We start from the raw sequence: 14,176 nt of genomic DNA, 5'->3' as shown, positions 1-14,176 counted from the left end.
TGTTCTATGTGAAACCCTAAAATAGGTACCAACAATTGATAGGGTTTGGAGAAAAAGTTGATATAAGAAAAATCAAAGCAAACGACTTAGAAGATGCTAATTTTGTCTTTAATTCTAAAGATATTTCCTTCGATTCTAACCCTAGTTCGTTCCCCCCCCCCCCCTTTCCTTCACAAACACACATGGATTATGAGTTCCTTATCTGTTCCTATGGGGTTCACGAAGCGTGGTTTATACATCTAGGGTTTTTGAATTTCAAGTATTATGCACACAAATGTCAGACGAAATATGGTCAACCGACTCAAATATGGTCCGATTCTAGTTCTTAAAGCCCTCAACTCCGATTGACATGTGATCAAGGCTGGAAGAATTATCGACTCCTTCAAATAAATGTTATCATCTTCATATATCAATCTGATTTCGTCTATGCTCAACATTCCAAGGTACAACTCTCTTTTAAACTCCAATATCATCATCTCTTCATTTACTTTCCACGAATTCTCATCATCGCATTCGACTTCATCATTCCTAGGAATGATTTTTTCTAAATTCATCTCTTTACTTACTGTAACATCCGAATTCCCAGGTATATTAATTTATTCTTTGTATTGAATTTTTGGAAAGAAACTCGGCGAGTAGGAGCCCCGAATCGCCGAGTTGGATCGCGGTTGGAGTGGTCTGATTATTGAGGGACTCGGCGAGTCCACGCTGTTTAATGAAACCCTAATTTCTCGGGTTTGCTCCCTATTTAAAGGCCCTTACGGCCGTCATTTGTGGCCACCAGTCCAGTGAGAGAAACCCTAGAGTGCTGGAGCGTATTGAGAGAGAGAAGAAGCCATTCTTGACCTTTGTGGTGTTGTTTAGCAAGAAGAAAGAGGTTCTAGCCGAGGGAAAGAAAAGGAGGTTGCTATTATGAGGATTTGAAGCTAAGAATATTTCATTTGAGGTATTACTTCGACCCTTCTTCTGTTTTGGGAAAGATAGATGGTTTTAGGGTTTCTTGTGCCCTTGTCTAAGTCGATTGGAGGTCCAAATAGTCCCTTATGGTGATGAGACTTTGGATCTGGATCCATAGAGGTCCAGAGAGCCTTATTCTTCAAGGTTTATGAAGAACAATGGAGGTCATGACCTTGGGTTAAGGTATTTGGGGCTAAATCATCATATATGGTCATATAGTTGTTGCATGTGCATCAAGATTGAGACTTTACGTGATTATAGTGCTTGGAAAGGCCAGATCTATGGATTAGAGGAACAGATCTGACCTCAGAAGGTCGTTTGAGTGAGTGCATGGCAGGTACTCGCCGAGTCCATGGGAGGACTCGACGAGTTGAGTCGGTTTTCCCCGCGACTCACGATCTGTGTCGACTCGTGGAATTTAGGGTTGACCCAGTGAGTCAAAGGAGAACCAGGGGCGAAGAGGACAGGTGTGTACTCGCCGAGTCACCTTAGTCCACTCGGCGAGTAGGGTCAGCTGTGATCGTTGACTTTCATTGACCTTTAGGATTTCGGTCAACAGTTGGACTTTTGAGTCAAGGAGGGGTAAAATTGTCTTTTACTCTTCTGAAGGATCATAGAAGTGGGGTTAATCTAGCCTTTGAGAGCCAATACTTATTAAGGATATTTTGCATGTGAATAGGCGGGGGCTAGACCAGTAGATTCGTGTGCGAGATCACCCGAGATACCCGAGGTGAGTCTTCTCACTATACTATACCTGGAAGGGTACCTATGTGTGACCGGAAGGTCTGGTATGCTATGAGATATAAGCATTGTATGTTATGAGTTGCCTGTTTCGTATGCGCTATGTATGTGATATGTATGTTATGCTTGATATGGGCCGGAATGCATTATGATATGGGCCGGAAGGCATTATGATGTGGACCAGAAGGTCAGGGAGTTATGGACCGGAAGGTCGACACGGGTAGGACCAGAAGGTTTACCGGGTTGGGACAGAAGTCCCCTGAGACACAGAGACCGGAAGGTCGTGTGGAGTATGGCCTGGAAAGGCGTATGTGTGTAAGTGGTATTTTGGGGAACTCGCTAAGCTTCTTGCTTACAGTGTTTATGTCTAATGTGTTTCAGGTACTAGTGAGGACTGTGGGAAGGCGCCAGCATGACTCGTACACACACGCAGGCGGATTTGGATATGTTTGATCTTGGGATTGATATGTTTTGTATTATGACCATGTTACATTAGATTCTATGGGTTGACTTGAATGAAATTATGTTTTAAAGAAATGAAAAAAATTTGTTTTGAAAGTTTACGTTGTTACAAGTTGGTATCAGAGCCTTGGTTTGAGGGATTCGGATGCACCTTCGGGCGTAACTGAACTCAAACTGAGGATTTGAGAAAATTTTCAAACGATAAGAACTAATTTTTCTAAAAAGCAATAGATTTTGAGACAACCAGAGCGGAGCAGTGTGTACGGTCAGCCAGCGCCTGAATGGTGAACCCCCAAAATGCCCTTACGTAGGGATGAGCAAAAGGACCGAACCGGCCCGAACCGGGGAACCGGCTTCGGCCAAAATCAAGAACCGAACCGGCCCGGCGGTTCTACCGGTTCCGGTTCTACCGGTTCCCGGTTCCTACCGGTTCTTGTCGTGTTTTCAAATGTTGGAACCGCTCCTTGAAAAATAGCATCATAAGGTACCGGTTTTTGCCGGTTCTACCGGTTCCGGTTAAATCGGTTCCGGTTCTTACCGGTTCCCGGTTCCAAAAATCTACAAAAATAACGTCCCGGTCCCGGCCCGACCGATTCCATCGGGTTCCGGTTCCGGTGCCGGTTCCGGTTCCGGTACCGGTTCCGGCCGGTTCCCCGGTCCATATGCTCATCCCTACCCTTACGTTATGTGTTATGAGATATGATATGTTATATGATGCATGCTAGAGCTTTCTAGGTATTCATATTAGGACTAGAGTGGCCTGATTTTGTGATGCCTTAGCCTAGGAAGGATGTGCTGCTATGTGATGCTTGAGAGCGAGTAGGTAGCAGTGAGGGGCTGATAAGAGGTCTACCGAAGGGTAGCCTATACCAGTAAGATATAGATTACTTGTGATCTGGGATCCAAAGAGGAGGACTTAGGGTGAACACTGATGCGGTGTAGGCGGTAGGATAAGGGCTCGTACTACCGAATACACCGGAGCAGTGCGCACTCTAAGTAAGAATCCTTTGGGTACTAAGGAACAAGTAGGGTCGAGTTATCGAGTGTGGGCATGCTCGAATGAGTCTTTGATATTATTATGTTATATTTCAGAGACATCATGGTTGGGACACGCCACAGACCTGAGGCGAGCGGTGTGAGTGACGAGGAGCTTCGTCAGATGATCCATGATGAGGTGGCTGCGGCGATCAGGGTCGAGATTCTGGAGATGTTTGGGTCTATCAAGACCACACTGATTGAGACTTTCGATGAGCGGCACGCCGCGGTGACTGAGGCTGCAGCCGCTGCAGCTACAATAGCTGTGGCTGCTGCCAGGCCTCAAGGAGGTGACTCGTTGTTGTTCGGGAGTTCAGCAACACGAAGCCACCCGAGTTTGATGGGACGCAGGATCCGATCGCTGCGATGAGATGGATTGATGATATTGAGGGATGCTTCTATACGTGTTCATGTCCAGAGCATCTGAGGACACAGTTCGCTTTGAACCAGCTTCACTTGGGAGCGAAGGATTGGTGGAAGTTCGTGACAACGAGCTTCACTCCTGCAGAGATTTCAGCGGTGACCTGGGAGAAGTTCACCGCCAAGTTCAGAGACGAGTATGTTCCCCCGGTGGAGAGGGAACGGTTGGTTCAGGAGATTTTGACCCTCAAGCAGGGTAATGATTCAGTTACTGTGGTTACCCGGAAGTTTCATGAGAGGGCGATGTTCTGCCCTGAGCAGGTGTCTTCTGAGCAGGCACGGATGAGTCGGTATTTGAGCATTCTAAGGAGGGACATTCAGGAGTTCGTGTCGAACTCGACGTACCGGACATTTGCTGAGCTCCAGGCAAATGTCCAAAAGAGGGAGATTGAGTTGGAGACTCAGGCCAGGGAGGAGGCCGAGTCTCAGAGGATGGATCGGCGGCCGGCTCAGTCTCAGCCGGCAGCCAAGCGGACCAAGTCCGCTGATTCGAGGACGGGAGGCCAGAAGGGTCATGAGGGGGCCTATCGGTCGGGTGCTTGCTACAAATGTGGCAAGGAGGGGCATATCGCCAAGGATTTCCCCAAGGGATTTATGGTTTGCTTTCATTGCAACCAGACGGGCCATCGGAAGGCCGAGTGTCCACAGTTGCATCAAGGGTCAGCACAGGGATCTACACCTGCTGCTAGGGTTACCAAGGTTCGACCGATGAAGGACGAGGCTCCGAAGGCTCGTGGAAGAGCTTTCCAGTTGACTGCGGAGGAGGTCCGCGCAGCTCCCGATGTCGTGGCTGGTATGTATTCTGTATTTATCTTTTCTTTTGAGATATTATGCTTATATGATGGTATGCGTAGGTACTTTTCTTGTGAGTTCTGTACCTGCTTTGGTGTTATTTGACTCGGGTGCGAGTCGGTCATTTGTTTCCTTGGCATTTAGTCAGCACATTAGTATCCGTCGAGAGGCGTTAACCTCTACGAGTTTCCATAACTGATGAGCGAGCAGTGTATGCTACGGATGTGATTCGAGGATGTATCCTTGAGATCTTCGGTGTGGAGTTCCTAATAGAACTGATCCCGATTGCGATAGGGGACGTGTATGTTATAGTGGGCATGGATTGGTTGAGCCGATTTGGAGCTGTTATAGACTGCGAGCGTCAGTTGGTGACGATACGAAACCCCAGTGGGGGAGTGCTTACGGTATATGGCGAGGGAACCCGATGTGGGTCAGCGTTTTGCTCGGCTGCCAGGGCGAGACAGAGTTTGCAGCAAGGCTGCAGTGGATTCGTAGCTTATGTGTTGGACACGCGGATGGCCGTTGGGAGGCCAATTTCAATTGATGAGGTTCCAATAGTGTGCGAATTCCCGGATGTTTTTCCCGAGGAATTGCCAGGTGTGCCTCCTTATTCTTTATGCATACGAGAGTCAACAGTCACAGTAAGTAACAAACATTGTTTTGAATTGCTTAAAAATGCAGGCACATCATCGGTCACTGAAGAATTACATGAAGATCCAAACAGACATCACGCCTCAAATGTGGGGGATTCTGATAAATTTGCTCATAGAAGTAAGTACATAATCTCCCTTATTCTTTATGTACCTCTTTCAAAGCACAAGTTACTAATTTGCTTCTGTTTTTTTTTTTACAATTATAGGTATATTTAAAATTTGATTTGATGCAATTAGTCGGTCTCACATCACTTTTGTTAGCATCCAAGTATGAAGATTTTTGGCATCCACAGGTAAATGTTGCTATTGAATTAACTAATTTACATATTTCTTGTTTTTGTTTTTGTATTTATAGTTTTATATTGTGTGTTTGTATCTTTTTCTAGGTTATGTAATTAATTAGTATCTGAACAGAGTTATATACAAGCGATCAAATGCTCAAAATGGTACACCTATTAAAAAAAAACAAATTAACCATATAATTGTATTTTCACTTGATGTTATAGTTTTTTTTTAATTTATCAGGAGACAACAATTTTACATAGACAATCCCACAATGACTCCACCACAGGCAAAGTGATTGAGTTGGACCCCAAGAAGACTCTTAATATGAGGAGAGTTGTCACAAAACATACCATCGGCAAAGAGTTGCTCTACAGTTTCATCTTGTTCACTAATACAATGCTGGAACAAGGTAACACTTTTTTTTAGTGTTGAATCATTATATATATATATATATATATATATATATATATATATATATATATACCTGGTTACATGGTCAAGAGTGCTACCCCATTCTTTCAAATGAATGGAAAGTGTATATATTTTAAATTCAACAATGGTAATAATAATAATAATAATAATAGAAACATAATATGATTTATAAATTATAATCCGATATTTATCTAAAAAAAATCTTATTTCTTTTGGTAATTAAAGGAATTAGCCATAAGGAGTCTGTTAATCCCTCCAACATCATGCCTTTTGTAAAAGTATATTCTCTTACTCTTACTCTTTTCTTTTTATATGTTTAGAAGTTATAACCATTTTTTATTATTTATAAAACAATGTTTTGGATATTTAGGAAGCTCTTGATGGAATTGAGTTTGCTAGAGGTGATCCAAATTCAACATGGGGATGTGTTAGAGCTGCTATGGGACACCCAAAGCCTTTTGATTTGAAATATGTTGCTATTGGAAATGAGGATTGTTGGCTTAAAAAGTATCATGGTATGCATCTTGAGGGCATTTTTGTCTTTTCCTTGAAATTAATCTAATATATATGTACTTATTTATGAAACAACAAACTACCTTCAATTTTATGCTGCAATTCAAAAAGCTTATCCAGATATTAAAATGATATTCAATTGTGATGGATCAAATGGTCCATTGGATCACCCTGTTGATATGTATGATTTTCATGTAAGATTCTAAAGTCAAAGCCAAACTTGTTTTATATTTTATATATAAAAGTTCAAATGAGATTTATTTTCTAATGATCGGTTTATTATTATTATTATTATTATTATTTTAGATTTACGCAAATGCAAGCACTGTATTTTCTATGGCTAATACCTTCGATCATACATCACGTGTTGGCCCAAAGGTTTGTTAATTGTTAATTGTAAAATGTAAATCAATTAATCATGTGAAAATTAATTATTTTATTTATTTCAAGCATTTGTGAGCGAGTATGCTATGACAGGAAATGACGCTGGTTCTGGAAGTCTTTTAGGAGTTCTCGTTGAAGCTGGATTCCTTATTGGTGTAGAAAAGAACAGATTCTTTGACTTTGATCGATTTTGACTTTGACTTCTAACGAGATTGTTATTTGCAACGATGTTGTTGAAATGGCGAATTATGCACCTTTGTTCGTGAACACCAACGATAGGCGGTATGACATTTATTCAATCAATGTGAAAAAGACATAAATACCCTTCTCATGGTAAATGATGGGAAGTATTTTATTTTGTTAAGGTGGATGTCGGATGCAATAGTTTTTGATTCTTCTCAATCATATGGAACACCAAGTTATTGGATGCAACATTTCTTCAAAGAGTCAAATGGTGCAACTCTTCTAAAGTCAACTCTCTAGTTAAACTCATCCATGTCACTTAAGGCTTCTGCTATTGTGTACCGAGACATAGAGGATGATAAAAACTACTTGAGACTAAAGGTAAGATAACTTTCTTACAAAAAGATTGTTGCCCATTTGACATTCTTGATAGGTTCACATGGTGCAATTTGTAGTGTTAATTACGACTCTTGGAATCAGTTCCCCAGTTGCCTTTCTTGATTAATTACTTGACTTGGTGCAAATTCCAATATGGTGATCAAGATCCCTTGGTAAGGTACGCAGGAAAATCAACCAATATAATTAAATAATTGAAATCCCTTGGTATATGGAGTAAGTAGAATTGAATTGATAACGTAACATAAGAGAAGAGAAGAGAACACAACACAACATAACATAACAAAATTGGACTGAACTAAAATTATTACATATTGAATTGCTTACATTATGTTCTTTGGTACCAAGTACAATGTGTTTTCTCCAGCTTCATCAATTCAAATGATTCAAATGAATCATAACTTAGGATTTCTAAATCCTAACATAATTGTTCATATATAATCTTTTGTGTTTTGTCATATTAGATGCTTATAAACTCATGCAATTCATTTATCTTTTTGCTATGTATGTTGAACTTTCACCAGGCATATAGGGACTCCTCATTGCAGGATTGTAACAAAGCATCTGAAGCTAAAGATGCTGAGGTATGCATTTTCCCTTCAAATAATCAAAGCCTTTTTTTCTTTTAGTATTAATACGGAACATAAGCTTTTTGTTTCAGGTTCTTTCTGAATCTAAGAAAATAATTGGTGCTCCTGCTGATACCGCATCACCTTCTAGTATGCAGGTGGGGGTGGAGGTGCTGCACTGAGATGCTGTACAAATCAGGTAAAAAAAACCAAACAGGGACTTAATACTTAACTGTCTGTTGTTGATGGTCATATCTTTCTTGAAGAAAAAAAGTCAACTTTGTTTATATACCTACTTATATGACCTTAGATGAGCTTTTGGAAAGTAAGGGTAAGATGGTTATTTAGTGTAGTTAATATATTACATGACTTTTAGGGATTGGGACAAGGATAATAACAGACAAAAAGACTATTCTGCCCCTTTACTAATATATTGAAACAATTACATTTCTTTTATGGTCTGGTAGTTTCAGCTTTTTACTTTTAAAGAATTACATTTCTAAAAATTATGGTCTAGCAGTTTTCTTAAGGCAAGATGCTATTTTGGCTACTGAAATTAAGCACAAGGTACAACCAACATTCAAGATTCATATTTCAGATCAGATCACAAATTCATAATATATTTATGTGTCTTTGTTATACATACAGATTATGAAGGTAGATTCGACTTTGGACATGGAGGTTGATGAAGGAGACAATTACACACATATTCCAGTAAGAAACAACAGAGTTGGATGATTATTTGTTAGTTTTATAGGAATGTAACCATGTTAGCAATGTATTATTTTCGTTTAACATTTGTATGATTATTTGTATGACATATTAAAATTTGTACAATTTATTTTATTTTTTGTGTATGAAATTTTATTTTATATTATGCAATGGATTGTATTTATTGTATATGATATTTTATTTCTATTATGAGACATGAAATGCAAATTTAATTTAAAAATTAATAAATATATAAATATATTTTTTAAACATTTAAATTTACGATACGCAAAAATGTGTGTCATCTTCGTTTATGAGATGGCCTTTCTTGACAGTGGTTTTAATGATACGCATTGTGTGTCATAAATACGCATTGTAAATGCGCGTCGTCTATAGACGACGTGCAAAAGCTTGTCATCTCTCGTTATGACAAACCCTTTTTTGACACGCATTTGCGCGTCGTCTGAGCGTTTTACGACACGCATTGCACGCCGTAAAAGGCTGTTTTTCTAGTAGTGAAATAAAATATTTATGTTTATAACTTATATTTATATTGTCTGTTTTTACTATTGATGTAAATTAATTAATATTGTGTCTAGTTTAAGATATTTAATTAATTTAAATACATAAATTTAATATTTTAAAATTTTCGTTTTGTTCCAAATTGAATTTCTTAATTACTTTCCTTAATTTGAAGTTTTCAAACTTTTGGCAAGTATTAATGAGTTATTTATAATAATTGATTTGTACAAAAAGTTTTGTAACTTATACCTCTTAAAATTAAAGATATGACTAATATGGTTTATTATATATATATATATATATATATATATATATATATATATATATATAGGTTAGGTTATTTTGTTTTTACTATCTATTGTATGCATGTATGATTGATTCTGGACCAATCATTTTAGTTATTTTAAGAAAGGAATTAATGAATATTAATTACATCTTCAACATTTAATATGAATTAATTATTTTCTTAAAATAACTAAAATGATTGGTCCATAATCAATCATACATGCACACAATAGATAGTGAAAACATTTGAACCTAACTCTCTCTCTCTCTCTCTATATATATATATATATATATATATATATATATATATATATATATATATATATATATGGTTAGGTTATTGTGTTCTAACTATCTATTGTGTACATGTAGGATTGATTGTGAACCAATCATTTTAGTTATTTTAAGAAATTAATTAATGCATATTAAATGTTGAAGATATAATGAGTATTAATTAAATCTTCAACATTTAATATGTATTAATTACTTTATTAAAATAACTAAAATGATTTGTCCATAATCAATTTTAAATATACAATAGATAGTAGAAACATTTAAATTAACCCAACTCTTTCTCTCTCTCTCTCTCTCTCTCTCTATATATATATATATATATATATATATATATATATATATAACTCATGTATTACATGAGTTTATTTAAAATAAAAATTAAATATAAAATTCTAAACATTTAAGAAGTTTGAATCTATAAGAAAAATGAAAAAAAAAATATTGAATTATAAAAATTCAAGTGTTTTTTTTTTCTCTTTTAAATTTAAAGAAATAATTTAGATAAATAAATAAAAGAAATTAATAAAACTTTAACTCGGTAATTTTGAAATTAGAATGAAAGTTCATAAATGAAATTGATATACATTTATTATTACATTTAATATTATGCGGAATTCAATAAAATGGAAAAACCATAAAATGACATGTGGAATAAAAATTAATTTAAAATTACCACAAAATTACATGTGGCAAAATGAATGAGAATGTGACACGTGACAAAAAGATCTTTATTTATTATAGTGTGTGTGTGTATATATATATATATATATATATATATATATATATATATATATATATATATATATATATATATATATATATATATATATATCTTATATTATATTATAAAGCATATTAGTGATATCTTCAATTTTAAAAGATATAAGTTACAAAGCTTTTTATAGAAATTGATTATGTATAATTATCATTAATACTTGCCAAAAATTTAAAGACTTGAATTAAAGAAGGTTATTAAGAAATTTAATTTGGAGCAAAATGATAATTTTAAAATATTAAATTCATGTATATAAATAAATTTAAATTTCTTAAACTTGACACCAATAGTAATTAATTTACATTAAATGTATAAACATGTAATATAAACATAAGATCTAAACAAAAATATTTTATTTAAAAGTGCTAATTTTTTACTTAATAACTAATAATAAAATCCAATACTTATTTTCTAATAAAAAATTATTTGCCGAAAGAGTTATTTATCACCATCGTTTTGCGCAGGTACACACACTAAGGCCCCGTTTGTTTACCTCTTAATTAAAAAATTAAGAGGTAACCTCTTAAAAATTCAGATATAGATCGTTTGGTAGCCTCTTATTTTTTGGCTCTTAATTTTTTAATATTTCAGATATAGAATGGAGTCTGAAAAAGAAATAAAAGACACTTCTTCCTTTTTTGCCCACCGTTCTTCTATTTACGTATAAGCCTCCGCCTAGACCTTCTTCTCTCGATCGTGCACACCTTCCGCCTCCACCATCCGCGCTCCGATCCTGTCACCGCCGCCAGCCTCTTTTGCTTCCAACTCCGTCAAAACTCGAAGACAACATCAGGTAAGGTTTTTTCTTAAATCGATTTTATGTAATTGATTTAAGATCTCTATTTCTTTCTCCCTTCGTCGGCGACACCACACTCATAACACCTTTCCATAGTCGCTGCCTCTTCTGCCATAACTATTGTTGCTTCCGTCTTCCCTACAGCCACCGCCCTGGAGCAATCAATTTCATGGTTTGATGTCTGGAGAAATCGATTTCGAGTTTTGACATTTACAATCGATTTCAAGTTTTGACGTCCGATGCTCATCAGATGCTTTGAATCAAATTTTGATATCTAGCGTTATTTTTGAAATATAACCTGATGCAAGCTTGAAAATCGATTTGTGGCCTTTGTGGTTGAACTAGTTCTTGGTTATCTATTTATGACTTTGAAGTTGTTTCCATGAAATTTGATGATAACTGTATACACATGTGACCCTGATTATGTTACTTGGAACAAGTTACTGGATACATGATAGATTTTTAGAGGTTGTCCCCGATTATGAGCCTGAACTGAAATTATATTTCTTTAATCCAACTGAATTTGATTTGGAAGGTTACTGGAACATTGTGTTGAAAAGAATGGTGAAGCAACATTAGTGGCTGCAGAGAGGGAGAGGTTTCAAAAGACTGTCATTTTGCTCAAGGAATCAAAAGAAATAATCAAAAAATGGATGGATGGTATTTCAGCTATAAATGGATTTTTCTATAATTTTCTGCATTAAAAGTGTAAAATTTATATGTTGAGTTTTTAACAGATTATTTGTTGTTTCATTGTCCTAATTTGGTTTTTTTGGTGAATTTGTATTTGAAAGCTGTGAACATATATAGTGGATTAAAAGTTGTAATTTCCTTCAAACTTTTGGTAGTTTTATTAATATTTATTATTATTTTTAAACAAAAGGGTAAAATTGTCATTTTTATCTTTCAGAACAACAGTTCAGATGTTCCAACCAAACAACATTTTAAAATTCAGATCTTAAAAATTCAGACCCTCTTAGAAATTCAGACCTCTTAAAAATTCAGATCCTACCAAATGGCCCCTAACTCTTTAACATGTATAATAATGTTGTATTATATAACTTAGTAACACTCACTCATCAACTCACCTTATAATACTCTATTTTTGTATCTCGATTGTACTCACTCAAAATATAATAATACATCCATATGTATCTCAATTACGCTGGCATGTTTCCTCATATAGAATAAAATGCTATAATTCTCAAGTATGCAATTACTCAACTCACACGATATTAAAAAATATTGGTTCATATATTATACTCTACTATGAACATGCATAACAAATATCACAACCCTTGATATATTTTTTTATGTGTTCGACTCTACAATTTCATTTAATACATAATACCCAGTTATGTAGATAATATCATTAAGCCTACCACTATGTTCATAATAACTTTGTATTTTAAACACTAACATCTATCTTGGGTTCTTACAACCCTTTCGCAATCACGCTACACAAACATAATTACATAGGTTCTGTTTGTTTTTTTTGTAAAAAACCTCTTCAGACCGCTTATTGTTGTGCGGCGCAACACACGTTTAACACTTTTAATCTCAATTTCGTTTGTTTTTTAGAAGTCTTCAGAGTAAAAAAAAATCTTTGCGCGTGTTCTGTTTGACACATCACTTGCATTGCCTCTTCGAGCCTCTTCCAACCTCTTATTTATTTTTATTTTTTTTTGTTGAAATCTTGATTATATGTTGCTGAAATCTTATTTTACCTTTTTTCATTTTTTTGTTTATTGTTGTTGAATTCTTTTTTTTTTTCGATTTTTTATATTGAATAATGATAATTTATTGATGAAATATCATTATTTTTTGCTAAAATATCATTATTTTTTGTTGAAATATTATTATTTTTTGTAATATCATAATTTCTTGCTGAAATGTCGTACATTATTAGTTTTCGGTATTAAAAAACTACTTCGGTTTATAAAATCAGTTTATTTTAATTTTTTAATATCTGCAACAGCATGCGGATATTAAAAAAACAAACACGCTTCTTATTAGAGTCTGCAGCCGTTTGGTCCACCTCTTCTATTGCAGAGGGTTGCAGAGGTGGTCTGCAGACTTCATGAATTTTTGCTTCAAAAAAACAAACATCATCATACTAACTAGATAAGATGATACCTTATTTTACTCATTAATCATAAAAGAACCACCGAAAGAGTCTTTAAACTCTTTATATAATGGTTGACTTTCACGAGGACGTGTCGTGATCGTCACTACTAGGTGTGTCATTGGGGTCTTGCTACACCTCATCTTCATTTGATACGTGTTCTAGACATGTCATATTCTAATGTGTCGCATGTGCTTATCATCGCGCCGTGACAGAACTCATACTCTCATCGCGAATTCTTGCCAACCCTTTAATTTATAACAACATAATATCCTCCGCGCCACGTTTCTCTAACTTATGTGTTGCGTTTATCAAAGTATGTTGCCCTTCATACATAAAGTATTTTTAACAACTTATTAACTCATTCTCTCTGGCAACACATCACATAGCATCTCCATGTCCCATCAATGGGTTGCATATCTCGTAATAATACATGTCATGAAAACATATGTCATACATGAAGTAAGGCATTGTTTACCGTGAATGATCGGTAACCTTGATTGTACGCATTGGGTGTGTGAAAGATGTCCAAATCCATGGTGTGATCAATTTACACAGGGTGACATGTAAACCATCTTTGATACTAGAAGCTGTTGCATCTCATAGTTTGTGGATTTTTCATGTGTACTTTGGGGTTATAGGGTCCACCGAGCACCCGATATGTCGTTCATGGTGAACATACATGAATACAAATACTTTTATTACTTTTATGATGTGATATACCCAGATTAATCCACCTTTATGATGGCATGTGCGGTACCTTAAAATGAAAAAGCAAGGAAATACACAAAAACGAAAAGTATCCGGTAGAAAGGACATAAAGATGGTATTTGGAATCCTCAAGCA

At 35.7% G+C, this 14,176-nt stretch overlaps 1 long non-coding RNA gene across 1 annotated transcript; it reads left to right on the top strand.

Moving 5' to 3' along the window:
• Positions 1 to 10,874: 10,874 nt before the first annotated feature.
• Positions 10,875 to 12,043, top strand: LOC111917339 (uncharacterized). Its single transcript, XR_002858866.3, has 2 exons — positions 10,875 to 11,202; positions 11,741 to 12,043. It is a non-coding gene; the product is annotated as an uncharacterized LOC111917339 (long non-coding RNA).
• The last annotated feature ends 2,133 nt before the right edge of the window (positions 12,044 to 14,176 follow it).

Source organism: Lactuca sativa, chromosome 9, assembly GCF_002870075.4.
Source record: "Lactuca sativa cultivar Salinas chromosome 9, Lsat_Salinas_v11, whole genome shotgun sequence".
Classification (NCBI taxonomy): Eukaryota; Viridiplantae; Streptophyta; class Magnoliopsida; order Asterales; family Asteraceae; genus Lactuca; species Lactuca sativa.
Note: the sequence above shows the minus strand (reverse complement) of the source record. Positions and strands in the feature narration are given on the sequence as shown.